We start from the raw sequence: 4,985 nt of genomic DNA on the forward strand, positions 1-4,985 counted from the left end.
CAGTCAAAGCTCTAATGAATGTGGCAAGTACCAGTGCAAGCGTGCCAGCCGAGGTATTGGCATTACCTCCATCACCTACAACAACTCTGCAAGCAACAGCAAGGACATTCGATTTGAAAATGAAGGACGCTATTCAGAACTCTGAGGTGATAGCAGGTACACTTTTACTAAATAATGTCAAAGCTAAAGTATTGATTGATTTGGGAGCAACGAGATCTTTCATATCAGAAACTTTTGTTGATAAACTTTAATGTGATAAAATGGTTATGAACGAGGTAGTAAATGTGGTAATTGCGAACCAAGAGAAGATTCCTGTGAATCAATTCTGTTCGAAGTGTGAGATTGATATTTCGGGGTATAAGTTTTCAGCCGACTTGATACTCTTCAAGTTGAGAGAGTTCGATCTAATTTTAGGTATGGATTGGTTAGGGAAGAATAACGCCCAGATTAATTGTAAGACCAAGAAATTGTATTTAAAGATGAAGAGTGGAGAGAAGGTAGTATTTAAGGGACAGAGGCAAGAGCAACTGTTTTTTTACAATTGTTCAGGCTAAGAAGTTACTTAGAAAAGGTTGTGAGTCGTTCCTAGCTTATGTAGTGGATACAGAAAAGGGCAACTCCAGCATAGAAGATATTCCCATAGTTAACGAATTCCCAGATGTGTTTCCAGACGAACTACCAGGCTTACCGCCAGATCGACAAATCGAGTTCGAGATCAACCTTGCTCCGGGCACAAAACCAGTTTCAATGGCCCCATATAGAATGGTACTAGCAGAAATGAAAGAGTTGGCGAGCCAGCTACTGTTGGACAAAGGAGTGATACGGCCAAGTACGTCGCCATGGGGAACACCTGTCTTGTTCGTAAAGAAGAAAGATGGAAGTATGCGGCTATGTATAGATTATCGGGAGTTGAATAAGGTGACGATTAAGAACCGCTACCCGCTACCAAGATAGATGACCTATTTGATCAGTTGAAATGAGCAAAGTGCTTTTTAAAGATTGACTTGAGATCAGGATACCATCAATTAAAGATCAAAGAAGAAGATATTCCCAAGACAGCATTCGGGACCAGATACGGACATTATGAATTCTTAGTAATGCCTTTTGGATTGACTAATGCTCCTGCAGCATTTATGGATCTGATGAATCGGGTATTTAAAAAGTATTTGGACAAGTTCGTAGTAGTATTCATTGATGACATCCTTATTTACTCAAAGTTAGAAGAAGAATATAAGCAGCATCTATGGATAGCATTGGAGATACTCCGACAAGAGAAGTTGTATGCCAAGTTTTCTATATGTGAGTTTTGGTTAAAGGAAGTTCAATTCTTGGGACACGTCATTGGAGATGAAGGAGTTAAAGTAGATCCAGCAAAGATTGAGGCGATTATGAGTTGGGAGAGGCCAAAGACACCTACGGAAGTGCAAAGTTTTCTAGGATTGGCAGGGTATTATAGAAGGTTTGTCAAGGATTTTTCGAAAATTGTCATGTCATTGACTAAGTTAACCAGGAAGAATCAGAAGTTCGAATGGAATGCAGAATGTGAGGATAGCTTTCAAGAGTTGAAACAGAGATTGGTAACAGCTCCGGTGTTAGTACTACCAGATGACCAAGGAAACTTTATGATTTTTAGCGAAGCTTCACATAAAGGATTGGGCTGTGTGCTAATGCAACACAATAAGGTGATCGCGTATGCGTCAAGACAGTTAAAACCGCATGAATTGAAGTACCCGAGGCATGACTTGGAACTAGCCGCCATAGTGTTCGCACTTAAGATTTGGAGACATTACCTCTACGGAGAAAAGTGTGAAATATACACGGATCACAAGAGTTTAAAGTACATTTTCACTCAGAAGGAGCTCAATATGAGGCAAAGTAGATGGTTGGAATTGATTAAGGACTATGATTGCTCGATAAATTATCATCCTGGAAAGGCGAACGTTGTAGCCGATGCTTTGAGTAGGAAGGAAAGATTGAATATGATAGCAACACCAAAAGAATTGTCTGAAGAGATTAAGAAATTTGATTGGAACTTTGTGATTGTGGAATAGTTGAAGAAGTTTGTCGTGCAATGACTTTTCAGCCAACACTGGTGGAAAAGATAAGGAAATGTCAGGAAGAAGTAATGGAGAAAGAGAAGAATCAGCTAACTGGAGAAGAGATTGGTACTCAAAAGGATGAGCAAGGTATACTAAAGTTTTCCTCAAGAATTTGGATTCCTCATGTACCTGAATTGAAGAATGAGATTTTGTAAGAAGCCCACATTTCAAGATTTTCAATCCATCCAGGAAGCACCAAGATGTATCAGGACTTAAAGCAGAACTTTTGGTGGCCAAATATGAAGCGAGAGGTGGCAGAATGGGTTGTGAAGTGTTATACTTGTCAGAAAGTGAAGGAAGAACATCAACGACCAAGCGGATTAATTCAGCCCCTAAAGATTTCAGAATGGAAATGGGAAAATATTGCTATGGACTTTATAGTGGGACTACCGCGAACGAAATCCGGACATGACGCTATATGGGTTATAGTTGATCGCCTTACGAAGTCGGCGCATTTCCTACCAATTATTGAGAAGTCGTCATTGGACAGGTTGGTTCATCTGTATGTGCGTGAAATCTTAATAAGGCATGGAGTACCCGTATCGATAGTTTCAGACAGAAATCCCCAATTTAACTCAAGATTCTGGAAGCAATTTCAAGAGAGTCTTGGCACGAAGTTGAACATGAGTACGGCGTATCACCCGTAGACTGATGGTCAGAGCGAAAGGACAATTCAAACAATCGAAGACATGTTGCGCAGTTGTGCAATCGATTTTACAGGAAGTTGGGACGACCACTTGCCATTAGTAGAATTCTCTTATAACAACAGCTATCACTCCATTATTGGCATGCCACCATACGAAGCTTTGTACGGACGGAAATGTAGATCACCGACAAGTTGGGATGAAGTAGGAGAAGGAAAGATTCTAGGCTCGGATTTGGTACAACAGTTGCATGAGACAGTCAAGTTAATTCAGAAAAGGTTGCTTGCTGCTCAAGATAGACAGAGAAAGTATACGGATCCAGCGTATAAGGATGTTAGATTCCAAGTAGGCGAAGCCGTTTTGCTGAAGGTGTCACCAAGGAAAGGGTTGTCTAGATTTGGAAAGAAAGGGAAGTTAGCACCTAGATATATAGGTCCTTTTGAAATTTTGAGTCAAGTGGGGAAAGTGGCCTACGAGTTAGCCTTACCATCTCAGTATCAGCATGTGCATAATGTGTTCCATGTGTCATTGCTTAAAAAGTACAATCCTGATGCCAACCACGTGATAGAATATGAACCTGTAGAAATTCAGGCAGACCTGTCATTTATGGAGCAACCTGTCAAATTACTCGACTGGCAAGTAAAGAGTCTTAGGAATAAGTCGATAAAGTTAGTGAAAGTACTTTGGAGGAACCCCAAGGTTGAAGAATCAACTTAGGAGTTAGAGTCTGATATGCGTTCCCGGTATCCTCATCTGTTCTCTTAGATTCTGGGGACAGAATTCCTTAAGGGGGAGAGGATGTTACGACCAGCATTTTGTGTAATATTATTTGTGGACTTGGTATAATATTAGAGCCGAATGTAAATATACCTAATGATTGTACGTTTGTGTGAATGAAAATTCTGCATTATAAATTTGCTTTATGTAGTATATGATTTTTCAAAACAAAAGTTTATTTATTTCCCTTATTTTTGATTTATAAGGAATATTCTAAACCTTGGAGAAATTTTCTTTTAAATGTTATTTCGTTCACAAATTTCAAAAGTGATTTTATAAAATTTCTAAAAATCCAAGTTATTTTATGGTATAAATTTTATAATTTTTGAACTTGTATTTTATTTTATAAAAATAAATCTTTAAAAATTTTATTTGTTATAATTAGCAAATTACATGGAAGCCCTTGCATGCAAATCACTCTTCTATTCTCTTAAAGGGCAAAGGAGACCTTTCCAACCCCACTAACTCATTTGTTGATTACCAAATTACCACACTAACCTTGTATGCAAAATGGCCTAACTTTACCTAGAGGTTATTTTTGTACATTCTCATTTCCACTCATTCTTTTTTCCAATAAAATAAAAAAACAAAGTGGGAGAAGTCATTTTTCACTCACTCCACACTCCAACACACCTCATTTTTCTCTCCTCCCCTCCCTCCCTTTTTGCTCTCGGCCGAAGCCCCCATTCCCCCACTCCCTTCCATTTTTCATTCCATTTCTCATCTTCCCTAGTGTAAATCTTTCACCTACATTTATTTTATATACTTCCCAAGAGTTTTGTGACTTGGAAGATGAAGTTTCATGGTTGCATGTGTAGATCTTGTGTGATCTCCAAAGAGAAACTCTTGATTCTTGTGAATTCAAGAGCTCTCTATGAGATACATTTTATATATGTGTTAATTAAGTGTTTTATGGAGAAACCATGCTTTAAAATCATTTGCATGCTACTTAAATTTCATTATATAATCATGATTAGTCACGCATGTTAGTTTTAAGATGTTAATATGATGATCAACCATGTTATGAATGCTACTCTTTTTGAAATTATGTTTTTATGTTTAAAAATCTATAAATTTGAAATATTTGTACTTGAGATAGATTGTTTCTATGATATATTTCTTATTAATAGATAAGAGAAGATATATTTCATGATTATTAAGGAAGAGTAATAGGTATATGTCGAATTTGCAAGAATTTAAACTTTATGCTTTTGCCGAAATCTTGTTAAGTGTTTTCCATGAGTTGAATGTTATATTTTTATTTACATGTTGATGTTCTTGGGAATGGATGATCTCCCCTCCTGTTGAGGCACTATTTTAGGATTTTGATGCACTAGGTTTGCTTTAGTAAAGGTTGGATGCTTGGTTAATAAGTGGAAGTCAAGGTGGAAAGGGATTAGTTAGTGTTTGCATTTTTCAAGATTTGATGCACTAGTTATGAGGAAGTTTTGAGTGAGCACTTGTT

This window comes from Apium graveolens, chromosome 11, assembly GCF_009905375.1.
Source record: "Apium graveolens cultivar Ventura chromosome 11, ASM990537v1, whole genome shotgun sequence".
NCBI classification, from domain to species: domain Eukaryota; kingdom Viridiplantae; phylum Streptophyta; class Magnoliopsida; order Apiales; family Apiaceae; genus Apium; species Apium graveolens.